Source organism: Crinia signifera, unplaced genomic scaffold (assembly GCF_055691185.1).
Source record: "Crinia signifera unplaced genomic scaffold, ASM5569118v1 HAP2_SCAFFOLD_85, whole genome shotgun sequence".
NCBI classification, from domain to species: Eukaryota; Metazoa; Chordata; class Amphibia; order Anura; family Myobatrachidae; genus Crinia; species Crinia signifera.
In genome coordinates, this window is record NW_028142763.1 from 146020 (window position 1) to 173512 (window position 27493).

Sequence of the window (27493 nt, forward strand, 5' to 3'; positions counted from 1 at the left end):
GTTTATAGGCTGTGGGGCGTGTGTATGGTTAGGGTTATAAGCTGGGGGAGTGCATGGTTAGGGTTAAAGGCTGCGGGGTGTGTGTATGGTTAGAATTATAGGCTGCGGGGTGTGTATGTGTGGTTGGGGTTATAGGCTGCGTGGTGTGTATGTGTGGTTAGGGTTATAGGCTGCGGGGGGTGTGTATGGTTAGGATTATAGCCTGCGGTGTGTGTATGGTTAGAGATATAGGCTGCGGGGGTGTGTGTGTTAGGGTTATAGGGTGCTGGGTGGGCATGGTTAGGGTTTAAGGCTGCGGGGTGTGCATGGTTAGGGTAATAGGCTGCGGGGGGGGGGTGTATGGTTAGGATTGTAGGCTGGGGTGTGTGTGTATGGTTAGGGTAATAGGCTGTGGGGTGGGGGTTGTATGGTTAAGGTTGTAGGCTGGGGTGTGTATGGTTAGGGTAATAGGCTGCGGGGGTGTGTGTGTATGGTTAGGGTTGTAGGCTGCAGTGTGTGTGTATGGTTAGGGTTATAGGTTGCGGGGGGGTGTGTGTATGGTTAGGGTTGTAGGCTGCAGTGTGTGTGTATGGTTAGGGTTATAGGCTGCGGGGGGTGTGTGTGTATGGTTAGGGTTGTAGGCTGCGGTGTGTGTGTATGGTTAGGATTATAGGCTGCGGGGGTGTGTGTGTATGGTTAGGGTTGTAGGCTGCAGTGTGTGTGTGTATGGTTAGGGTTATAGGCTGCGGGGTGGGTGTGTATATGTATGGGTAGGGTTATAGGCTGTGGGTGTGTGTATGATTAGGGTTGTAGGCTGCGGTGTGTGTGTGTGTGGTTAGGGTTATAGGCTGCGGGGGGTGTGTGTGTGTATGGGTAGGGTTATAGGCTGCAGGGGGTGTGTGTGTATGGTTAGGGTTGTAGGCTGCGGTGTGTGTGTATGGTTAGGGTTATAGGCTGCGGGGGTGTGTGTGTATGGTTAGGGTTGTAGGCTGCAGTGTGTGTGTATGGTTAGGGTTATAGGCTGCGGGGGTGTGTGTGTATGGTTAGGGTTATAGGCTGCGGGGTGGGTGTGTATATGTATGGGTAGGGTTATAGGCTGCAGGGGTGTGTGTGTATGATTAGGGTTGTAGGCTGCGGTGTGTGTGTATGGTTAGGGTTATAAGCTGCAGGGTGTGTGTATGGTTAGGGCAGTGGTTCCCAAACTGTGTGCCCAGGCTCCCTGGGGTGCCTTGGGATACTTGCAGGGGTGCCCCGGGTTGGTCGTCCAGGACCAATTCAAATTAACTATGGGCAAAACAAGTGCTGGTGGCTCATAAAAAAATAGTAATGAAACGTGTACAAACAGTAGCAAACCATGTCCTTTTACCACATAACTGATCCTAAGAATCGCATGGAAACTCAATCTACTTACTGTTATATTTATTCTGCTTTTCTTTTTTTGGTCTAGGGGCCGTGAAAAAAATTCTGATACTCTAGGATGCCCTGATTCAAAAAAGATTGGGAATCCCTGGGTTAGGGTAATAGGCTGTAGGTGGGGTGTATGGTTAGGGTTATAGGCTGCTTGGTGTGTATGTGTGGTTAGGATTACAGGTTGCGTGGTGTGTATACGTAGTTAGGGTTATAGGCTGCAGTGTGTGTGTATGGTTAGGGTTATAGGCTGGGGTGTGTATGGTTAGGGTTATAGGCTGGGGTCTGTGTGTATGGTTATAGGCTGCTGGGTGTGTATGTGTGGTTAGGATTACAGGTTGCGTGGTGTGTATACATAGTTAGGGTTATAGGCTGCAGTGTGTGTGTATGGTTAGGGTTATAGGCTGCGGGGGGGGGGGTGTATGGTTAGGTTTATAGGCTGTGGGGCGTGTGTATGGTTAGGGTTATAAGCTGGGGGAGTGCATGGTTAGGGTTAAAGGCTGCGGGGTGTGTGTATGGTTAGAATTATAGGCTGCGGGGTGTGTATGTGTGGTTGGGGTTATAGGCTGCGTGGTGTGTATGTGTGGTTAGGGTTATAGGCTGCGGGGGGTGTGTATGGTTAGGATTATAGCCTGCGGTGTGTGTATGGTTAGAGATATAGGCTGCGGGGGTGTGTGTGTTAGGGTTATAGGGTGCGGGGTGGGCATGGTTAGGGTTTAAGGCTGCGGGGTGTGCATGGTTAGGGTAATAGGCTGCGGGGGGGGGGTGTATGGTTAGGATTGTAGGCTGGGGTGTGTGTGTATGGTTAGGGTAATAGGCTGTGGGGTGGGGGTTGTATGGTTAAGGTTGTAGGCTGGGGTGTGTATGGTTAGGGTAATAGGCTGCGGGGGTGTGTGTGTATGGTTAGGGTTGTAGGCTGCAGTGTGTGTGTATGGTTAGGGTTATAGGTTGCGGGTGTGTGTGTGTATGGTTAGGGTTGTAGGCTGCAGTGTGTGTGTATGGTTAGGGTTATAGGCTGCGGGGGGTGTGTGTGTATGGTTAGGGTTGTAGGCTGCGGTGTGTGTGTATGGTTAGGGTTATAGGCTGCGGGGGTGTGTGTGTATGGTTAGGGTTGTAGGCTGCAGTGTGTGTGTGTGTATATGTATGGGTAGGGTTATAGGCTGCGGGTGTGTGTATGATTAGGGTTGTAGGCTGCGGTGTGTGTGTGTGTGGTTAGGGTTATAGGCTGCGGGGGTGTGTGTGTTAGGGTTATAGGGTGCGGGGTGGGCATGGTTAGGGTTTAAGGCTGCGGGGTGTGCATGGTTAGGGTAATAGGCTGCGGGGGGGGGGGGGGGTGTATGGTTAGGATTGTAGGCTGGGGTGTGTGTGTATGGTTAGGGTAATAGGCTGTGGGGTGGGGGTTGTATGGTTAAGGTTGTAGGCTGGGGTGTGTATGGTTAGGGTAATAGGCTGCGGGGGTGTGTGTGTATGGTTAGGGTTGTAGGCTGCAGTGTGTGTGTATGGTTAGGGTTATAGGTTGCGGGTGTGTGTGTGTATGGTTAGGGTTGTAGGCTGCAGTGTGTGTGTATGGTTAGGGTTATAGGCTGCGGGGGGTGTGTGTGTATGGTTAGGGTTGTAGGCTGCGGTGTGTGTGTATGGTTAGGGTTATAGGCTGCGGGGGTGTGTGTGTATGGTTAGGGTTGTAGGCTGCAGTGTGTGTGTGTGTATATGTATGGGTAGGGTTATAGGCTGCGGGTGTGTGTATGATTAGGGTTGTAGGCTGCGGTGTGTGTGTGTGTGGTTAGGGTTATAGGCTGCGGGGGGGGGTGTGTGTGTATGGGTAGGGTTATAGGCTGCGGGGGGTGTGTGTGTATGGTTAGGGTTGTAGGCTGCGGTGTGTGTGTATGGTTAGGGTTATAGGCTGCGGGGGTGTGTGTGTATGGTTAGGGTTGTAGGCTGCAGTGTGTGTGTATGGTTAGGGTTATAGGCTGCGGGGGTGTGTGTGTATGGTTAGGGTTATAGGCTGCGGGGTGGGTGTGTATATGTATGGGTAGGGTTATAGGCTGCAGGGGTGTGTGTGTATGATTAGGGTTGTAGGCTGCGGTGTGTGTGTATGGTTAGGGTTATAAGCTGCAGGGTGTGTGTATGGTTAGGGCAGTGGTTCCCAAACTGTGTGCCCAGGCTCCCTGGGGTGCCTTGGGATACTTGCAGGGGTGCCCCGGGTTGGTCGTCCAGGACCAATTCAAATTAACTATGGGCAAAACAAGTGCTGGTGGCTCATAAAAAAATAGTAATGAAACGTGTACAAACAGTAGCAAACCATGTCCTTTTACCACATAACTGATCCTAAGAATCGCATGGAAACTCAATCTACTTACTGTTATATTTATTCTGCTTTTCTTTTTTTGGTCTAGGGGCCGTGAAAAAAATTCTGATACTCTAGGATGCCCTGATTCAAAAAAGATTGGGAATCCCTGGGTTAGGGTAATAGGCTGTAGGTGGGGTGTATGGTTAGGGTTATAGGCTGCGGCGTGTGTGTGTATGGGTAGGGATATAGGCTGCGGGGTGTGTATGGTTAGGGTAATAGGCTGCGGGGGGGGGGGGTTGGGTGTAGTGTATGGTTAGGATTATAGGCTGCGGGGGTGTGTGTATGGGTAGGGTAATAGGCTGTGGGGGGGGGTGTGTGCATGGTTAGGGTTATAGTCTGCACGGGATGTGCATGGTTAGGGTTATAGGCTGTGGGGGGTGTGCATGGTTAGGGTTATAGACTGCGGGGGGAGGTGTATGGTTAGGGCTATAGGCTGCGAGGTGTGTATGGTTAGGGTTATAGGCTGCGGGGGGTGTGCATGGTTAGGGTTATAGGCTGCGGGGGGAGTTGTATGGTTAGGGCTATAGGCTGCGGGGAGTGTATGGTTAGGGTTATAGTCTGCGGGGGGGAGGTGTATGGTTAGGGTTATAGGCTGTGGGGTGTGTATGGTTAGGGCTATTTTTCAGTAGGCTCTAGCAGGAATTGAGGCCATTATTCTAGTTCACTCTTTCTGACAAAATATTTCTTAGATGGACAAAACCATGTGCACTGCAGGTGAGGCATGTGTTACTTGTGCAGAGAGAGTTAGATTTGGGTGGGGTTTTTACTTCAAAGTGAGATCTATATTGCAGTGTAAAAATAAAGCAGCCAGTATTTACCCTGCACAGAAACAAAATATCTCACCCAAATCTAATTCTCTCTGCACATATTACATCTGCCCCCCTGCAGTGCACATGATTTTGTCCATCTAAGAAGGATTTTGTTAGAAAGAGTGAACTAGAATAAGGCCCAGTAGCTGGTGAACTGCTCATGCCCTATATGCTGGGTGCTTATTCCAATGTCCCATTAGCTGCATTTTTTTTAATGATCCCCCTACCATACGTTTTCCCCTGGGGTCCCTCCCATAGGTGAATCTATGGGGTGGTCCGGGGGTGCACAGGACCACCCATTAGCCCATTTTGTAGCTGAGGGATGGGGCTTTCCAACGAGCCCAGCCACGTGTCTCTAGCCCCTTGGGAACCGGAGATACTGCCAGGCAAAGCTGGAACGTTTTTCCCTATAGGATAACATGGGACCCGCTAATTCCGACCCAGTTCAACGGCTGCCAGTTCCCCCTTCGGCATCCCAGAAGCTCGAGGTTGATCTCAGTCGAACCCAAAATCGCTGGGCCTTCAATCTGATACCAGGCTGGGTCCATATGGGTTAATTGGTTCCAGGGATATTGAGGTTAAACCGTTTTTTTTTTCATTTCTTAAATGTAATTTCATGACTGTTTATGTTCTTTGAGGGCAGATTTCTCTTGAACCAAACAGCCCAGTTTCACGGGACCAAAATTATTCGAAGCGAACTCAAAAGTTCTTCAATATGATACTGGTCTCATGTAAATGGGTCAGTTGGTTCCGAAGATATAGCTGGTTGGTTAAAGTGGGGTAGGGAGAGAGGAGTGGTTGTCTCTCCCCCTCACACCAGAAAATGCAGGGACTAGGCTGGTGTATAAGGGGTCAGCATGGGAATGTCCCTGCATGATCCTGGGACCAAATTCCCGGGTAAATCCCTGCATTTTCTGTTGTGAAAGGGGTATTATTTAAAACAGCCGTGACATGCAGTGCTCTGAATACAGCCGGGCAGCCTCCTGCTCTCTGCTCAGCTGTCAATGGCTGTCTCCCCTGCAGCTTCCGCTCCAATTCTTCTCCCCGCTTTCACCTCAGCCCTCTCCCCCCCCCCCCTTTAATCATGTGGTGCCGGCGCCCGGCGTGCTCCCCCGACGTCACGCACAACAACAGCGCGCACAATATTTCAAATGTCCACTCGGCTAGAGGGGACACCGGGAGGGGAGTGGGAGCGTGCTCTGCGCTGCGCTCTGCTCCTCTCCCCATAGAAGCAGCTGCACCGCTCTCCATCTTTCCCTGCAGCAGCAGAGAAGGCTCATATAAAAATTTAGTGGCGGTATGTGGGGGCATTACGCATAATGTGTGGCTTAATGTGTAAGGGGCATTACGGTGTGCAGCATCATGTGTAAGGGGCATTATGTGTGCAGCATCATGTGTAAGGGACATTATGTGTGCTGCATCATGTGTAATGGGTACTATGGTGTGCGGCATCATGTGTAATGGGTACTATGGTGTGCGGCATCATGTGTAATGGGTACTATGGTATGCAGCATCATGTGTAATGGGTACTATGGTGCCATCAAGCAAGAACCCCCTAGCAATGAGCACGTAGGTAAGCAGCACTTATGTGGCAAATATGTAATGGGCATCATGATGTGTGGCACAATGTGTAATGGGCATTATGGTGTGTGGCCTTATGTGTAATTGGCATTACGGCGTGTGGCTTTATGTGTAATGGGTATTACGGAGTTTGCTAAAATGTGTAAAGGGCATTACTGTGTATGGTCTAAAGTGTAATACCACACCCCTTTTTGTGATGCCACGCCTCCTTCCCATGAGACCACGCCCCTGTTGTTGTGTCTAGATCTGGGACCACCCATTACCATAATTCTAGATTCGCCTATGGTCCCTCCATGTCCCAGTACAACCCTCTCCCTAATGTTTTTTTGTTTCGTTTGAACTTGCCTACACTGATGTCCACAAAGCCCCTACCCTGCAGACGTCAGTAGTGGGAGTGGTGGCATTGGATTCTGTTGCTCCAGGGGCCATGACATTTTTACAGTAGGTGATATATGATATAGATCTTAGGGCCTGATTCAGACCTGATCGCCTCTGGGCAAATTAGCAGAGTCCTGCGATCAGATGGTCATAAACAGATACAGAGTCAGGTACTTATGTAGTATCTGGACGCCCGATTATCGCATCGCATCCGACCAAATCGCATGCGATGCGATAGATCCGATTTTCCATAGGATTCTATGGGAAAAAGGGTCCTTTTCCTTTCCCCACTATCCAACTATGCATGGAGTTGGATATAAACCTGTGGCGAGCATAGCAAGCCACCAAGCCCAAAGCGTGGCGAGCGGACGCGGATTTGTTAAAAAGTATTCCGCATCCCCTCGCGGGGCTCGCTGCGCTCGCCACGCTTCGGGCTCGCCACAGGTTTATATCCAACTCCATGCGTAGTTGGATAGTGGGGAAATGAAAAGGACCCTTTTTCCCATAGAATCCTATGTTAAAATGGACTCAGTCCATTTTAACATTGAATCCTATGGAAAAATCGGGTCCATCGCATCGCATCACATGCGATTTGGTCGCATGCGATGGACCTGATTTTTTAATCGAGCATCCAGATACTAAATAAGTACCCAGAGTCATAACCTGGCCCTTGCCAGTCTGCGAATGGCTTATGAAAATATTGTGAATGGCGTCCAGCTGCAAATCAATTTGCAGCTCACTTACCATTGAATGGTTTTCCAAGTCTGTGCAAACGTACACAACTCTGACCCTTCCACAACTGTGCGATAGAAACACGCTGATCGAGGCCGGAGCTGACATCACAGTCCCTCCCTGAGAGCACCAGTGAGAATTGCTGATTACAAACCATCCATTTACCTGCCAGTGACGTGTCCACCACCCCACAGACAATCCTCAAAAAATCTTTTGGATATATAAATCTTCTGGGATAGTGCCTGATCCCTAATTCTTCCAGTCAACCTAAGAGGACATTCGTATTGGGGAACCCTGAGTCCTTGAAAATATAGGACAAACCACAGGACACCTTGTCACAGATCCTGGCTTTCAACCAACCAGGCACAATGGGATGGTAATATACAGCTTCATTCATTCAATCTGTTAATTAAACAGCTCAAAACTAAAAACCAAGACCCTGATTATCCCCGTGATAGCTATTTATGATTGTGTGCTATGAACTATATGTTCTAGAGTGATTCACCTCTTTTATATTTTATTGATTTTTTAGATTTATTTGATGTTGTATTAATAAAGGGGGAAATTTACTAAAGGAAATTTGTAAAAAAAAATAGGTGTATTTGTATCCAGAAATATAGATATATCAGAAAGATAGCACATCAATACGAATACGAATTGCCGTATTTTCGGGATAGTAAATGTCAAAAATGAGTGTATTTCTGGATACAAATACACCTATTTTTTTTACAAATTTCCTTTAGTAAATTTCCCCCAAATTGTCTTATATTTTGAGAACCGTGTATTGTAGATTTCTTTACAGCCAGCGCTGGCACACTTTTTCTTTATATTTACCTCCCTGAGAGCCCTTGAGCACGCCAGCATTTTTCCTGTCACTCCTAGAAGACCGTTGGTTACCACCCATAAATGGCATCTTCCTGTCATCCAACTTGTGAGGTGCTTGTAAGTAGAGAAATCGCAGTTTTTTGGCACTGTTTGGCCTCGATAATCGTACGCCTTGATAATTCAAACAGCTGCGGTCAGTTCTGAATAACACTAGTAACTTGTTCCCAGAATGGTTTTTTTCCCCCTTTATTGCTAACCAGAAATATTTAGGCTCAAAATAGGGAAAATTATGACAAAAACATCATTTTCTGTTTCAAATACGTTTGGCACGAACCTCAGACTATTGATGTATGTATTACTATGTATGGATATACCTCCCACAAAAATATCTAAGCTGAGATAGTGGCACCCTGTAAACTCAGACTTTCACTTTTTTTGTTCTTATTTAGGCCCTTTTTCAGTAGGAATGGGATCATTCGTCAGACTGCATTTAGGTCTACAAGCATTAGGTCTACACCATTAGGTCGACTTGCATTTAGGTCGACCTGGAAAAAAGGGGTGTCGGTCAACAGGCTAGGCGCTCGATATTTCCAAAGTGGATATGATAATGATCTGGACCCACAGTTGGGAATTTTTACCAGAACAAAAATTTATTATACATAAAATTTACAATTAAAAGTGCAAATGCAAAAGACAGGTGATTTAAAGTGCAAGTGCAACAGCAGTACATTTGATGATTTCCAAAGTGACAATGCATAAATATTTCAAAGTGCATTAACAATGGATACGACGGGGAAATCTGATGTCTTATCTCACCATTCCAGGGAAGTGCGGTGGGCTAGGTGCTATAGATGGTGGGTCCCGGGTAGCAGGAAAGAAAGCACCACCGCACAGGCTTTGGATGGGGATACACAGGTATAACAGCAGAGTCCTCCCGTCAGAGCGTTGGCATCCTCATAACATGTTTCGGAATCAGGTTCCTTCTTCAGATGTGGATGCCAACACACTGAAGGACAGGGTTTTTATACCCTAGGTAATTGGCTAATCCAAATCACCTGTACAACACACCTCCGTTTTTCAGGAAGTGACTTTTTTTTTTTTTTTTTTTTTTTTTTTTTTTAAAGAAGTGCACTACAGAATCTTTTCCCTGTTTGTGCATGGAATACAAGTCCTCCGCATTTTAGTTCCGCTTAGATGTGAACATAAATGGACAGAACATCAGAGGATGTTTGCGCAGCTTATTTCGCTCACGGATGACAATACATAATTTCCACAATGAAATTGGCGATTCTTGTTTATATTGACACCGGTGACATTGCATCCTTCAATGTGATTTATTCATATGAGGAATCTTTCAGCTTTAATTGGATGTTTCTTTGAGATTCACAAGAAACATCCAATTAAAGCTGAAAGATTCCTCATATGAATAAATCACATTGAAGGATGCAATGTCACCGGTGTCAATATAAACAAGAATCGCCAATTTCATTGTGGAAATTATGTATTGTCATCCGTGAGCGAAATAAGCTGCGCAAACATCCTCTGATGTTCTGTCCATTTATGTTCACATCTAAGCGGAACTAAAATGCGGAGGACTTGTATTCCATGCACAAACAGGGAAAAGATTCTGTAGTGCACTTCTTTAAAAAAAAAAAAAAAAAAAAAAAAAAAAAAAGTCACTTCCTGAAAAACGGAGGTGTGTTGTACAGGTGATTTGGATTAGCCAATTACCTAGGGTATAAAAACCCTGTCCTTCAGTGTGTTGGCATCCACATCTGAAGAAGGAACCTGATTCCGAAACATGTTATGAGGATGCCAACGCTCTGACGGGAGGACTCTGCTGTTATACCTGTGTATCCCCATCCAAAGCCTGTGCGGTGGTGCTTTCTTTCCTGCTACCCGGGACCCACCATCTATAGCACCTAGCCCACCGCACTTCCCTGGAATGGTGAGATAAGACATCAGATTTCCCCGTCGTATCCATTGTTAATGCACTTTGAAATATTTATGCATTGTCACTTTGGAAATCATCAAATGTACTGCTGTTGCACTTGCACTTTAAATCACCTGTCTTTTGCATTTGCACTTTTAATTGTAAATTTTATGTATAATAAATTTTTGTTCTGGTAAAAATTCCCAACTGTGGGTCCAGATCATTATCATATCCACTTTGGAAATATCGAGCGCCTAGCCTGTTGACCGACACCCCTTTTTTCCATATCCATCTAAGAGTCGGTGTTACTCTTATATTTGGCAACAGAGGGCTGCAGATATTCCTAGAGTAAAATAGTGCGCACAGGTTACCACCCTACCCCCTTTCTATTGTGCATTTAGGTCGACCTGACTGAAGGTCGACATGGGTTAGGTCGACAGGGTCATTAGGTCGACAGGGTCATAAGGTCGACAGGGTCATAAGGTCGACAGGGTCATTAGGTCGATAGTAAAAAAAAGTCGACATGGTTTTTTTTTTTTTTCAAGCGTCAACACAGTCAACAGCCAAATTACCCCATGTCGACCTTTTGCCTGTCGACCTTCCCCATGTTGACCTAATGACCCTGTCGACCTTATAAAAGTCGACCTAATGACCCTGTTGAACTGTCATGTCGACCTTCAGTCATGTCGACCTAAATGCAGGTCAACCTTAATGCAGGTCGACCTAGTGGTGTAGACCTAATGCTTGTAGACCTAAATGCTGTAGACAATATGACCGTATCCCTTTCAGTAATAAAAAGTGAGATAAGGTAATCATTGTTTGCCCATGAAATAGCCCAAACTTTACTGAGAACAAGTCCTGAGATAATTGCATTTATGAAAGCATGAAAATATTTGCAATTATATCATTATGGCTGTCATTTGGCATATACAGTAGTGGTGATAATTGACAGTACAAAAATTTTTTTTTAAAGTATCTTGTAACTTGTGTTGGGCCATTTCTAGTTTAATATAACGTTATTGAGTATTTCTGTATTGACCCCAATATGTTTTAGATAATGTACTCAGTTCAATGCTTCTCAGCTATAGATTACCCCATGTGATGTCACAATACTGGTGATGTCACAATACTGGTGATGTCACAATACTGGTGATGTCACAATACTGGTGATGTCACAATATTGGTGATGTTCCAATTCTACTGTTGCCACCTCATAGAGCCAGGTAAGTTTACAGGAAGCATGAGCTGCTCAGTACTGTAGAAGTAATACGTGAAAAGCCGGCTCATAGACAAAGTGTTAAGCAATCTCTAACTGCTTCATGCCAATATTTGTGTCTTTTTTTTTGTGGGTAAAAAAAATTATAGCAATAAGTTATTGTCATTGCGATAAGTATCAGCAAACATTCTTTGCATAAAACCACATGCTATGAAGTTGAACTAGATCTCTAGTTTTTATCAGAAATCAAATTTATTAAATCCCTTACATTAAATGAAACTAATGATGAATAATATAGAATATATATTTTATATAAAACAGTTTTTAATAGGTGTCTGTTTTAGTGTAGTGAGAGACCTTTAAAATATTAGACTTGCGATTAATTATAATATATATTGTGTGTAGCCTGCAAGCTTGGCGGCTCAACATGGATGAACTCCGCTCTTCTGCTCTACTCCAGAGAACACGAGCCAGAATACAACTCATAGTAGGCGGCTTTCAGCCAATGAAACTTTTGTTGTAGTAGTTTATTTGACTCTTTGGTATTGTGGAATTAGATAACACAGCATGTCCTGGGTCAATGGGGCAAGCTGGAACTGGTAGCTGGTAAATAGCTGGTGATTTTGTACGTACACGCAACACGTACAAGTGCTGTCAGCTGCCCACCCCCGGCAGTCACGTCACTGTCGAACATCCATGGAAACACACATGAAACGCTGGGTGTTCATATGGGCATGTCCACCTGCCCCATGCCCCCCGTCCGCACTGGTCAGTGCGAACAGGATGGCAAACTAGCAGTTTGTATGCGCATGTGTAGAAATGCGCATGTGCTGTAGTAAAACATCGGTCCCCGGTGCGAACACGCTAGGGACCAAGCAAATTAGAATAACCTCCTATATGCTGGGTGCTCATTCTTACCTCCCATCACCTGCGCTTTATCATCTTTATTAAGTGGCCCTCCAGCTGTTGATGAACTACACATTACAGCATGCCTTGCCTTAGTTTTGCTATTTGGACATGCTGAAACTGATGCAAGGCATGCTGGGATGTGTAGTTCAGCAACAGCTGGAGGGCCGGTTATTGCCCACTCCTGCTCTAGCGGAACCATCATGCCCAAGTCTGCTGCTGCCCTTAATAGGTTTTCTTTCCATGTGTACTTGCCTGCTAGACATAGCAGACTTTAGTAATGGGAGCTTGGACATATAGCATTACTCCAGGTTCCATGACTCATTGGGGGGTTGTGAGCTGAAGTGAGCAAAAAGTGACCTGTTTGGGACTTTTTGTGACACGCTAGTTAGTTTGTTCGGGTTTAGCCTCTATTTGCGGCTGAGCCAGGCCATATTAAGCGGAATATGCAAGATATTAAGCAACAATTCTTCCCCTGCTCTGTTCAACACCACCCCTTCCTACTGTACTGTACAGTATGTTACTACTCCCATCCTTGCTGGCGGGTCGCCAGAACGTACGCGCTGGCGACCCGCCAGCAGCCACGCCAGCGAGGAAACCCTGTCCGTCTCCGCCTCAGGGAGACGGACAGGGTTAGGGGGGGTGCGGGCAGGCGGCGGGGACCCCGGGTTACCGCCGGCAAGCCGGCGGGGACCCGGGGGAACGGATGGAAGCGCCGTCGGAAGGGGACGCGCGCGCCTCCCCTTCTCACCATCGCCATGGCGCTGGCGGGGGATGGCGGCTGGCGACGCCAGCGCCATCCCCTGCCAAGATGGGAGAAGACCCATCTGTATGTCTTATATTTCTTTGCTGCTATGTACCGCTCCTCCCATTGCATAGTGTTTAAACACATTGAATGTGATATATAATGAAGGGTTTCTTGATCAACAACACATGAAATGGAAATATAAGTGAATTGGTGCAGATTATCTCAGTTATGTCAATAATTCAGACAGAAACGCACCTGGGCTTGGTACCTTTGAAAAAGCTGTATTTCCCAAACAGCGAAACGCGTCAGGCGTTTACTCTGGACCGGACAATTGTGTCCAAAACTCATACCAAGACCTGGCTGCACCTGTCACCTGTGACATTTTACAAAATTGGAACCTTTTGGCTATTCCATCTGCCTATCAACTGTGATCATTGGCCCTCATTGCTGGTTTCTACCAACTCCAGCTTGGATTACAATTACAAGTAACATCTGCAATCTCCCATTTGGCTGTACCAATCTGAGGACAACAGCTGCAATGCCATCCCAAGGGATTAACAACCTCTAACGGCGCTGGGTAACTATTAGCCCTTATTGGGCAACCAATTGCTCCAATTCTGTTCCAAACTTTATTTGGTGCTAATAAAGGTCCACAACCGGGACGGCACAGTCATTCCCTGTGTGCGTACACACACGCCACCTCCTGCACTATCCATTCATCCGGTCCAGTCTACTTTTTAGGAATTTACATGTAAAAGCAAATTTGTATTGTCAGTGAACTATGTATTTTTATTTTATGTTTTCATTTTATTAATGTTATTAAATTTATATATCTTTTTGATCAAACAAGCGCCACTTCTTGCATATATTTCTTTCTCCTGTTATTGGGTTTGACAAACCCTTTTTTAAGTTGCAGCTATTAGCATAAGCATCCCTGTTGGCGCCTACTTCTGCTACCTAGGTAGCAATTTTGCTGGGCTTGGCAAGAAGCCTTGTAGTATACACTTTGGACCTCATTCTGGTTCACACGCAAGTCTGCGAAATTCGCAGCTTTGCGTATGCTTTAAACACTGCCCGCAAGAACATCTGCCCCCCTCGAATGCCGAATATCCCTGCACACATGCAAATGGATGTTTAGCATAAATATCCATTCACAGCCTTGCGTATGGGGAAAAAAATTATTTGATGATTTTTCAAGCGCTTTCAGATCTAAGATATACGGACTCCCTGTACGTGAAGCGGGCGGACAGCTGACATCAGCTGCCCGCCCCACACACCTGCATCACAGGCACATTTACATGAGAACACTCAGCGTTATTATGGTGTTTTATGGTTTTCCCATTGGCGCAACCCCTCGCCGGTTAGGTTTAGGCATCAGGGTATGAGGATTAGTGTTAGGCACAACTGGGTAGTGTTAAGCTATGGTGAAAGGATGGTTAGGGGGTAGAGGCAGAGGGTTTGGGCACGGACGGAGCCTGTGTCGACATCATCCCTATTGGCGCGCCGTTGTCTGTCTTTGTCATGCTGTCACAGCCGAGGCCACCCGATACCTGATACCTATTGTGGCACATTCCAATTTAAATTGTCATACTGTATATCATTTTTGTATATAAGAAACTAATACAATGTCAGACAAAAATGTCTAACAATGTATGTTATGAACTTAATATTTTGTCAGAAAATAACTTAAATGTAATCATTGCAAACATGACTGTATATAACGGGCGAAACACTGTGTATAATCATGTACTGTATAATAATGATTTATTTTTGGGATTGCTTGAGAAAAATCTTTCTGGATTTACTGTGAGGTCAAATCCTGACCTGGTCGAGTGCTGGAGGTGATAGAGTCGCGAGTCACTTGCAGAGGTGTAAAAGTGATTTTGATTTGGGACTCCGTGGATCCAAGGCCTGGTAGGAAGAAGGGGGATGAGCAACTCAATAATCAGTACTGTGGCAGTAAGTTACTGCTTGATGACATCCAGGAGTAGCACTTATGTGCCCAAAGAAGGATCATGCCGTGAGGTGTGCCAGCGTCGCTGGATCTTTGGATGGGCAATATGCACTGTTCCTCATTTTTTGAAAGCCTCAGTCTGTGGGTTGTAAGTTCGTGGGTGGGCGTCAAAGAAGAAGAGGGTGGGGTGTAAGTTCGTGGGTAGGCGTAGAAGAAGAAGAGGGTGGGGTGTAAGTTCATGGGGGACCTGCCAAAGAAGAAGAGGGTGGGGTGTAAGTTCATTGGGGGGCCTGTCAAAGAAGAAGAGGGTGGGATGTAAGTTTGTGGGTGGCCGTCGAAGAAGAAGAGGGTGGGGTGTAAATTCGTGGGGGGGCCTGTCAAAGAAGAAGAGGTTGGGGTTTAAGTTCGTGGGTGCGCATCGAAGAAGATGGTGGGGTGTAAATTTGTGGAGGGGGGGCCTGACACAGAAGAAAAGGGTGTCTAGAGATACACCATTATAATATGTATTGTGTACATAGAGTGGATTGAAAATGGCAGGCAGAAACAGATGCCACCAGAGCTGCACATAGCAACACTTCCCATAGCAACAATTCTGGCCATGCCCCTATTGTGACATCACAATGAAATGGAATGTCTAGTACCTGAACATTCTAAACAGTCCCAGCAGTAGTGAGCAGAGGTAGTAGAGAAGTGAGAGGCTGGAGGAGAAGAGAGATGGTGTAGCAAGAAGAAAGTAGAGGAGAGAGGTGGGAGTTGAGGGGGAATCAGAGACATTTTCAAAGGTAATGAGAGAAATGGGGGCCAAAAAACAGGAACACCAAGAAAAAACACTGAGAAATGAGCTCAAATATAAATCAGATAGGAAGAAGGATGATGAGCAACTCAATAATCAGTACTGTGGCAGAAAGTGACTGCTTGATTACATCCAGGAGTAGCACTTACCTGCCCGAAGAAGGATCATGCCGTGAGGTCTGCCTGCGTCGCTGGATCGTTGGATGGGCAATATGCACTGTTACTCATTTTTTGAAAGCCTCAGTCTGTTTATATAGAGGCTCCTCTAGTCATTCACCACATTTTTCAATTGTGTTCATTTCTGGGTCTATCTTGTCTTAGGCACTTAGAAGTGGGGTTTGGCTGGAGGGATGTATATTATCTTAATTTTTTTGTCATAAAATAACATGAATGTAATCGTTAAAAATATAACTGTATATCGGGAAAATTAACTGTATATAACGGGCATAATTCTGTGTATAATCATGTATTGTATAATCATGAGTGTAATGATTAGAAATATAACTGTATATAACGGGAATAATAATTGTACATAGCGGGCATAATACTGTGTATACATGTAATCATGTACTGTATAATCATGACATTTTTTAGGATTGCTTGATAAATATCTTTTAGGATTTACTGTGAGGTCAAATCCTGACCTGGTCGAGTGCTGGAGGTGATAGAGTCGCGAGTCACTTGCAGAGGTGTAAAAGTGATTTTGATTTGGGACTCCGCGGATCTAAGGCCTGGTAGGAAGAAGGGGGATGAGCAACTCAATAATCAGTACTGTGGCAGTAAGTTACTGCTTGATGACATCCAGGAGTAGCACTTACATGCCTGAAGAACGATCACGCCCTAAGGTCTGCCAGCGTCGCTGGATCGTTTGATGGGCAATATGCACTGTCTCTCATTTTTTGACAGCCTCAGTGTGTTTATATAGAGGCTCCTCGATTCATTGACCACATTTTTCAAATGTGTTCATTTCTGGGTCTATCTTGTCTTAGGCACTTAGAAGTGGGGTGTGGCTGAAGGAATGTATATTATCTTAATTTTTTTTGTCATAGAATAACATGAATGTAATCGTTAAAAATATAACTGTATATCGGGAATAATAACTGTATATAACGGGCATAATTCTGTGTATAATCATGTATTGTATAATCATGAGTGTAATGATTAGAAATATAACTGTATGTAACGGGAATAATAACTGTACATAGCGGGCATAATACTGTGTAAACATGTAATCATGTACTGTATAATCATGACATTTTTTGGGATTGCTTTATAAAAATCTTTCAGGATTTACTGTGAGGTCAAATCCTGACCTGGTCGAGTGCTGGGGGTGATAGTCGCGAGTCACTTGCATAGGTGTAAAAGAGATTTTGATTTGAGACTCCGCGGATCCAAGGCCTGGTAGGATGACGGGGGATGAGCAACTCAATAATCAGTACTGTGGCAGTAAGTTACTACTTGATGACATCCAGGAGTAGCACTTATGTGCCTGAAGAAGGGTCACGCCGTAAGGTCTGCCAGCGTCGCTGGATCGTTGGATGGGCAATATGCACTGTTTCTCATTTTCTGAAAGCCTCAGTCTGTTTATATAGAGGCTCCTGTAGTCATTAACCAGATTTTTAAAGTGTGTCCATTTCTGGGTCTATCTTGTTTTAGGCACTTAGAAGTGGGGTTTGGCTGGAGGGATGTATATTATCTTAATTTTTTTTTTTTTTGTCATAAAATAACATGAATGTAATCGTTAAAAATATAACTGTATATAATGGGCATAATAACTGTATATAACGGTCATAACACTGTGTATAATCATGTATTGTATTATAATGACATTTTTGTGGATTGCTTGGTAAAAATCTTTCAGGATTTACTGTGAGGTCAAATAGTGACCTGGTCGAGTGCTGGAAGTGATAGAGTCGCGAGTCACTTGCAGAGGTGTAAAAGTGATTTTGATTTGGGACTCCGCGGATCCAAGGCCTGGTAGGATGAAGGGGGATGAGCAACTCAATAATCAGTACTGTGGCAGTAAGTTACTACTTGATGACATCCAGGAGTAGCACTTACTGTATGTGCCCGAAGAAGGGTCACGCCGTAAGGTCTGCCAGCGTCGCTGGAACGTTGGATGGGCAATATGCACTGTTTCTCATTTTTTGAAAGCCTCAGTCTGTTTATATAGAGGCTCCTCTAGTCATTCACCACATTTTTCAATTGTGTTCATTTCTGGGTCTATCTTGTCTTAGGCACTTAGAAGTGGGGTTTGGCTGGAGGAATGTATTTTATTTTAATTTTTTTGTCAAAAAATAACATGAATGTAATCGTTAAAAATATAACTGTATATCGGGAAAATTAACTGTATATAACGGGCATAATTCTGTGTATAATCATGTATTGTATAATCATGAGTGTAATGATTAGAAATATAACTGTATGTAACGGGAATAATAACTGTACATACAGTAGCGGCCATAATACTGTGTATACATGTAATCATGTACTGTATAATCATGACATTTTTTAGGATTGCTTGATAAATATCTTTCAGGATTTACTGTGAGGTCAAATCCTGACCTGGTCGAGTGCTGGAGGTGATAGAGTCGCGAGTCACTTGCAGAGGTGTAAAAGTGATTTTGATTTGGGACTCCGCGGATCTAAGGCCTGGTAGGAAGAAGGGGGATGAGCAAATCAATAATCAGTACTGTGGCAGGAAGTGACTGCTTGATGACATCCAGGAGTAGCACTTACATGCCCAAAGAAGGATCATGCCGTGAGGTGTGCCAGCGTCGCTGGATCTTTGGATGGGCAATATGCACTGTTCCTCATGTTTTGAAAGCCTCAGTATGTGGGTTGTAAGTTCGTGGGTGGGCGTCAAAGAAGAAGAGGGTGGGTGTAAGTTCGTGGGTAAGCGTAGAAGAAGAAGAGGGTGGGGTGTAAGTTCGTGGGGGACCTGCCAAAGAAGAAGAGGGTGGACTGTAAGTTCATTGGGGGGCCTGTCAAAGAAGAAGAGGGTGGGATGTAAGTTTGTGGGTGGGTGTCGAAGAAGACGAGGGTGGGGTGTAAATTCGTGGGGGGGCCTGTCAAAGAAGAAGAGGTTGGGGTGTAAGTTTGTGGGTGCGCATCAAAGAAGATGGTGGGGTGTAAATTTGTGGAGGGGGGGCCTGACACAGAAGAAGAGGGTGTCTAGAGATACACCATTAGAATATGTATTGTGTACATAGAGTGAATTGAAAATGGCAGGCAGAAACAGATGCCACCAGAGCTGCACATAGCAACACTTTCCATAGCAACAATTCTGGCCATGCCCCTGTTGTGACATCACAATGAAATGGAATGTCTAGTACCTGAACATTCTAAACAGTCCCAGCAGTAGTGAACAGAGGTAGTAGAGAAGTAAGAGGCTGGAGGAGAAGAGAGATGGTGTAGCAAGAAGAAAGTAGAGGAGAGAGGTGGGAGTTGAGGGGGAATCAGAGACATTTTCAAAGGTAATGAGAGAAATGGGGGCCAAAAAACAGGAACACCAAGAAAAAACGCTGAGATATGAGCTCAAATATAAATCAGATAGGAAGAAGGAGGATGAGCAACTTAATAATCAGTACTGTGGCAGAAAGTGACTGCTTGATGACATCCAGGAGTAGCACTTACCTGCCCGAAGAAGGATCATGCCGTAAGGTCTGCCAGCGTCGCTGGATCGTTGGATGGGCAATATGCACTGTTACTCATTTTTTGAAAGCCTCAGTCTGTTTATATAGAGGCTCCTCTAGTCATTCACCACATTTTTCAATTGTGTTCATTTCTGGGTCTATCTTGTCTTAGGCACTTAGAAGTGGGGTTCGGCTGGAGGAATGTATTTTATCTTAATTTTTTTGTCAAAAAATAACATGAATGTAATCGTTAAAAATATAACTGTATATCGGGAAAATTAACTGTATATAACGGGCATAATTCTGTGTATAATCATGTATTGTATAATCATGAGTGTAATGATTAGAAATATAACTGTATGTAACGAGAATAATAACTGTACATAGCGGCCATAATACTGTGTATACATCTAATCATGTACTGTATAATCATGACATTTTTTAGGATTGCTTGATAAATATCTTTTAGGATTTACTGTGAGGTCAAATCCTGACCTGGTCGAGTGCTGGAGGTGATAGAGTCGCAAGTCACTTGCAGAGGTGTAAAAGTGATTTTGATTTGGGACTCCGCGGATCTAAGGCCTGGTAGGATGAAGGGGGATGAGCAAATCAATAATCAGTACTGTGGCAGGAAGTGACTGCTTGATGACATCCAGGAGTAGCACTTACATGCCCGAAGAAGGATCATGCCGTGAGGTGTGCCAGCGTCGCTGGATCTTTGGATGGGCAATATGCACTGTTAGTCATTTTTTGAAAGCCTCAGTCTGTGGGTTGTAAGTTCGTGGGTGGGCGTCAAAGAAGAAGAGGGTGGGGTGTACGTTCGTGGGTAGGCGTAGAAGAAGAAGAGGGTGGGGTGTAAGTTCGTGGGGGACCTGCCAAAGAAGAAGAGGGTGGGGTGTAAGTTCATTGGGGGGCCTGTCAAAGAAGAAGAGGGTGGGATATAAGTTTGTGGGTGGGCGTCGAAGAAGACGAGGGTGGGGTGTAAATTCGTGGGGGGAACTGTCAAAGAAGAAGAGGTTGGGGTGTAAGTTCGTGGGTGCGCATCGAAGAAGAAGGTGGGGTGTAAATTTGTGGAGGGGGGGCCTGACACAGAAGAAGAGGGTGTCTAGAGATACACCATTAGAATATGTATTGTGTACATAGAGTGGATTGAAAATGGCAGGCAGAAACAGATGCCACCAGAGCTGCACATAGCAACACTTCCCATAGCAACAATTCTGGCCATGCCCCTATTGTGAAATCACAATGAAATGGAATGTCTAGTACCTGAACATTCTAAACAGTCCCAGCAGTAGTGAGCAGAGGTAGTAGAGAAGTGAGAGGCTGGAGGAGAAGAGAGATGGTGTAGCAAGAAGAAAGTAGAGGAGAGAGGTGGAAGTTGAGGGGGAATCAGAGACATTTTCAAAGGTAATGAGAGAAATGGGGGCCAAAAAACAGTAACACCAAGAAAAAACGCTGAGAAATGAGCTCAAATATAAATCAGATAGGAAGAAGGAGGATGAGCAACTCAATAATCAGTACTGTGGCAGAAAGTGACTGCTTGATGACATCCAGGAGTAGCACTTACCTGCCCGAAGAAGGATCATGCCGTAAGGTCTGCCAGCGTCGCTGGATCGTTGGATGGGCAATATGCACTGTTTCTCATTTTTTGAAAGCCTCAGTCTGTTTATATAGAGGCTCCTCTAGTCATTCACCACATTTTTCAATTGTGTTCATTTCTGGGTCTATCTTGTCTTAGGCACTTAGAAGTGGGGTTTGGCTGGAGGAATGTATTTTATCTTAATTTTTTTGTCATAAAATAACATGAATGTAATCGTTAAAAATATAACTGTATATCGGGAAAATTAACTGTATATAACGCGCATAATTCTGTGTATAATCATGTATTGTATAATCATGAGTGTAATGATTAGAAATATAACTGTATGTAACGGGAATAATAACTGTACATAGCGGGCATAATACTGTGTATAGATGTAATCATGTACTGTATAATCATGAAATTTTTTAGGATTGCTTGATAAATATCTTTCAGAATTTACTGTGAGGTCAAATCCTGACCTGGTCGAGTGCTGGAGGTGATAGAGTTACGAGCCACTTGCAGAGGTGTAAAAGTAATTTTGATTTGGGACTCAGCTGATCCAAGGCCCGGTAGGAAGAAGGAGGATGAGCAACTCTATAATCAGTACTGTGGCAGTAAGTTACTGCTTGATGACATCCAGGAGTAGCACTTACATGCCTGAAGAACGATCACGCCCTAAGGTCTGCCAGCGTCGCTGGATCGTTTGATGGGCAAGAAGGGGGATGAGCAAATCAATAATCAGTACTGTGGCAGGAAGTGACTGCTTGATGACATCCAGGAGTAGCACTTACATGCCGAAGAAGGATCATGCCCACAGCCTCAGTCTGTGGGTTGTAAAAAACGCTGTGAAATGAGCTCAAATATAAATCAGATAGGAAGAAGGAGGATGAGCAACTCAATAATCAGTACTGTGGCAGAAAGTGACTGCTTGATGACATCCAGGAGTAGCACTTACATGCCTGAAGAACGATCACGCCCTAAGGTCTGCCAGCGTCGCTGGATCGTTTGATGGGCAATATGCACTGTTTATCATTTTTTGACAGCCTCAGTGTGTTTATATAGAGGCTCCTCGATTCATTGACCACATTTTTCAATTGTGTTCATTTCTGGGTATATCTTGTCTTAGGCACTTAGAAGTGGGGTTTGGCTGGAGGAATGTATTTTATCTTAATTTTTTTGTCAAAAAATAACATGAATGTAATCGTTAAAAATATAACTGTATATCAGGAAAATTAACTGTATATAACGGGCATAATTCTGTGTATAATCATGTATTGTATAATCATGAGTGTTATGATTAGAAATATAACTGTATGTAACGAGAATAATAACTGTACATAGCGGCCATAATACTGTGTATACATGTAATCATGTACTGTATAATCATGACATTTTTTAGGATTGCTTGATAAATATCTTTTAGGATTGACTGTGAGGTCAAATCCTGACCTGGTCGAGTGCTGGAGGTGATAGAGTCGCAAGTCACTTGCAGAGGTGTAAAAGTGATTTTGATTTGGGACTCCGCGGATCTAAGGCCTGGTAGGAAGAAGGGGGATGAGCAAATCAATAATCAGTACTGTGGCAGGAAGTGACTGCTTGATGACATCCAGGAGTAGCACTTACATGCCCGAAGAAGGATCATGCCGTGAGGTGTGCCAGCGTCGCTGGATCTTTGGATGGGCAATATGCACTGTTCCTCATTTTTTGAAAGCCTCAGTCTGTGGGTTGTAAGTTCGTGGGTGGGCGTCAAAGAAGAAGAGGGTGGGGTGTAGGTTCGTGGGTAGGCGTAGAAGAAGAAGAGGGTGGGGTGTAAGTTCGTGGGGGACCTGCCAAAGAAGAAGAGGGTGGGGTGTAAGTTCATTGGGGGGCCTGTCAAAGAAGAAGAGGGTGGGATGTAAGTTTGTGGGTGGGCGTCGAAGAAGACGAGGGTGGGGTGTTAATTCGTGGGGGGGCCTGTCAAAGAAGAAGAGGTTGGGGTGTAAGTTCGTGGGTGCGCATCGAAGAAGATGGTGGGGTGTACATTTGTGGAGGGGGGGCCTGACACAGAAGAAGAGGGTGTCTAGAGATACACCATTAGAATATGTATTGTGTACATAGAGTGGATTGAAAATGGCAGGCAGAAACAGATGCCACCAGAGCTGCACATAGCAACACTTCCCATAGCAACAATTCTGGCCATGCCCCTATGTGACATCACAATGAAATGGAATGTCTAGTACCTGAACATTCTAAACAGTCCCAGCAGTAGTGAGCAGAGGTAGTAGAGAAGTGAGAGGCTGGAGGAGAAGAGAGATGGTGTAGCAAGAAGAAAGTAGAGGAGAGAGGTGGGAGTTGAGGGGGAATCAGAGACATTTTCAAAGGTAATGAGAGAAATGGGGGCCAAAAAACAGGAACACCAAGAAAAAACGATGAGAAATGAGCTCAAATATAAATCAGGTAGGAAGAAGGAGGATGAGCAACTCAATAATCAGTACTGTGGCAGAAAGTGACTGCTTGATGACATCCAGGAGTAGCACTTACCTGCCCGAAGAAGGATCATGCCGTGAGGTCTGCCTGCGTCGCTGGATCGTTGGATGGGCAATATGCACTGTTTCTCATTTTTTGAAAGCCTCAGTCTGTTTATATAGAGGCTCCTCTAGTCATTCACCACATTTTTCAATTGTGTTCATTTCTGGGTCTATCTTGTCTTAGGCACTTAGAAGTGGGGTTTGGCTGGAGGAATGGATATTATCTTAATTTTTTTGTCATAAAATAACATGAATGTAATCGTTAAAAATATAACTGTATATATCGGGAAAATTAACTGTATATAACAGGCATAATTCTGTGTATAATCATGTATTGTATAATCATGAGTGTAATGATTTGAAATATAACTGTATGTAACGGGAATAATAACTGTACATAGCGGGCATAATACTGTGTATACATGTAATCATGTACTGTATAATCATGACATTTTTTAGGATTGCTTGATAAATATCTTTCAGGATTTACTGTGAGGTCAAATCCTGACCTGGTCGAGTGCTGGAGGTGATAGAGTTACGAGCCACTTGCAGAGGTGTAAAAGTAATTTTGATTTGGGACTCAGCTGATCCAAGGCCTGGTAGGAAGAAGGAGGATGAGCAACTCAATAATCAGTACTGTGGCAGTAAGTTACTGCTTGATGACATCCAGGAGTAGCACTTACATGCCCGAAGAACGATCACGCCCTAAGGTCTGCCAGCGTCGCTGGATCGTTTGATGGGCAATATGCACTGTCTCTCATTTTTTGACAGCCTCAGTGTGTTTATATAGAGGTTTCTCGATTCATTGACCACATTTTTCAATTGTGTTCATTTCTGGGTCTATCTTGTCTTACGCACTTAGAAGTGGGGTGTGGCTGAAGGAATGTATATTATCTTAATTTTTTTTGTCATAGAATAACATGAATGTAATCGTTAAAAATATAACTGTATATCGGGAATAATAACTGTATATAACGGGCATAATACTGTTTATAATCATGTACTGTATAATCATGAATGTAATCATTAAAAATATAACTGTATATAACGGGAATAATAACTGTATATAGCGGGCATAATACTGTGTATACATGTAATCATGTACTGTATAATCATGACATTTTTTGGGATTGCTTTATAAAAATCTTTCAGGATTTACTGTGAGGTCAAATCCTGACCTGGTCGAGTGCTGGAAGTGATAGAGTCGCGAGTCACTTGCAGAGGTGTAAAAGTGATTTTGATTTGGGACTCCGCGGATCCAAGACCTGGTAGGATGAAGGGGGATGAGCAACTCAATAATCAGTACTGTGGCAGTAAGTTACTGCTTGATGACATCCAGGAGTAGCACTTATGTGCCCAAAGAAGGGTCACGCCGTAAGGTCTGCCAGCGTCGCTGGATCGTTGGATGGGCAATATGCACTGTTTCTCATTTTTGAAAGCCTCAGTCTGTTTATATAGAGGCTCCTGTAGTCATTAACCAGATTTTTAAAGTGTGTCCATTTCTGGGTCTATCTTGTTTTAGGCACTTAGAAGTGGGGTTTGGCTGGAGGGATGTATATTATCTTAATTTTTTTTTTTTTTGTCATAAAATAACATGAATGTAATCGTTAAAAATATAACTGTATATAATGGGCATAATAACTGTATATAACGGTCATAACACTGTGTATAATCATGTATTGTATTATAATGACATTTTTGTGGATTGCTTGGTAAAAATCTTTCAGGATTTACTGTGAGGTCAAATAGTGACCTGGTCGAGTGCTGGAAGTGATAGAGTCGCGAGTCACTTGCAGAGGTGTAAAAGTGATTTTGATTTGGGACTCCGCGGATCTAAGGCCTGGTAGGAAGAAGGGGGATGAGCAAATCAATAATCAGTACTGTGGCAGGAAGTTACTACTTGATGACATCCAGGAGTAGCACTTATGTGCCCGAAGAAGGGTCACGCCGTAAGTCTGCCAGCGTCGCTGGATCGTTGGATGGGCAATATGCACTGTTTCTCATTTTTTGAAAGCCTCAGTCTGTTTATATAGAGGCTCCTCTAGTCATTCACCACATTTTTCAATTGTGTTCATTTCTGGGTCTATCTTGTCTTAGGCACTTAGAAGTGGGGTTTGGCTGGAGGAATGTATTTTATTTTAATTTTTTTGTCAAAAAATAACATGAATGTAATCGTTAAAAATATAACTGTATATCGGGAAAATTAACTGTATATAACGGGCATAATTCTGTGTATAATAAGGTATTGTATAATCATGAGTGTAATGATTAGAAATATAACTGTATGTAACGGGAATAATAACTGTACATACAGTAGCGGCCATAATACTGTGTATACATGTAATCATGTACTGTATAATCATGACATTTTTTAGGATTGCTTGATAAATATCTTTCAGGATTTACTGTGAGGTCAAATCCTGACCTGGTCGAGTGCTGGAGGTGATAGAGTCGCGAGTCACTTGCAGAGGTGTAAAAGTGATTTTGATTTGGGACTCCGCGGATCTAAGGCCTGGTAGGAAGAAGGGGGATGAGCAAATCAATAATCAGTACTGTGGCAGGAAGTGACTGCTTGATGACATCCAGGAGTAGCACTTACATGCCCAAAGAAGGATCATGCCGTGAGGTGTGCCAGCGTCGCTGGATCTTTGGATGGGCAATATGCACTGTTCCTCATGTTTTGAAAGCCTCAGTATGTGGGTTGTAAGTTCGTGGGTGGGCGTCAAAGAAGAAGAGGGTGGGTGTAAGTTCGTGGGTAAGCGTAGAAGAAGAAGAGGGTGGGGTGTAAGTTCGTGGGGGACCTGCTAAAGAAGAAGAGGGTGGACTGTAAGTTCATTGGGGGGCCTGTCAAAGAAGAAGAGGGTGGGATGTAAGTTTGTGGGTGGGTGTCGAAGAAGACGAGGGTGGGGTATAAATTCGTGGGGGGGCATCAAAGAAGATGGTGGGGTGTAAATTTGTGGAGGGGGGGCCTGACACAGAAGAAGAGGGTGTCTAGAGATACACCATTAGAATATGTATTGTGTACATAGAGTGAATTGAAAATGGCAGGCAGAAACAGATGCCACCAGAGCTGCACATAGCAACACTTTCCATAGCAACAATTCTGGCCATGCCCCTGTTGTGACATCACAATGAAATGGAATGTCTAGTACCTGAACATTCTAAACAGTCCCAGCAGTAGTGAACAGAGGTAGTAGAGAAGTAAGAGGCTGGAGGAGAAGAGAGATGGTGTAGCAAGAAGAAAGTAGAGGAGAGAGGTGGGAGTTGAGGGGGAATCAGAGACATTTTCAAAGGTAATGAGAGAAATGGGGGCCAAAAAACAGGAACACCAAGAAAAAACGCTGAGATATGAGCTCAAATATAAATCAGATAGGAAGAAGGAGGATGAGCAACTTAATAATCAGTACTGTGGCAGAAAGTGACTGCTTGATGACATCCAGGAGTAGCACTTACCTGCCCGAAGAAGGATCATGCCGTAAGGTCTGCCAGCGTCGCTGGATCGTTGGATGGGCAATATGCACTGTTACTCATTTTTTGAAAGCCTCAGTCTGTTTATATAGAGGCTCCTCTAGTCATTCACCACATTTTTCAATTGTGTTCATTTCTGGGTCTATCTTGTCTTAGGCACTTAGAAGTGGGGTTCGGCTGGAGGAATGTATTTTATCTTAATTTTTTTGTCAAAAAATAACATGAATGTAATCGTTAAAAATATAACTGTATATCGGGAAAATTAACTGTATATAACGGGCATAATTCTGTGTATAATCATGTATTGTATAATCATGAGTGTAATGATTAGAAATATAACTGTATGTAACGAGAATAATAACTGTACATAGCGGCCATAATACTGTGTATACATGTAATCATGTACTGTATAATCATTACATTTTTTAGGATTGCTTGATAAATATCTTTTAGGATTTACTGTGAGGTCAAATCCTGACCTGGTCGAGTGCTGGAGGTGATAGAGTTACGAGCCACTTGCAGAGGTGTAAAAGTAATTTTGATTTGGGACTCAGCTGATCCAAGGCCTGGTAGGAAGAAGGAGGATGAGCAACTTAATAATCAGTACTGTGGCAGTAAGTTACTGCTTGATGACATCCAGGAGTAGCACTTACATGCCCGAAGAACGATCACGCCCTAAGGTCTGCCAGCGTCG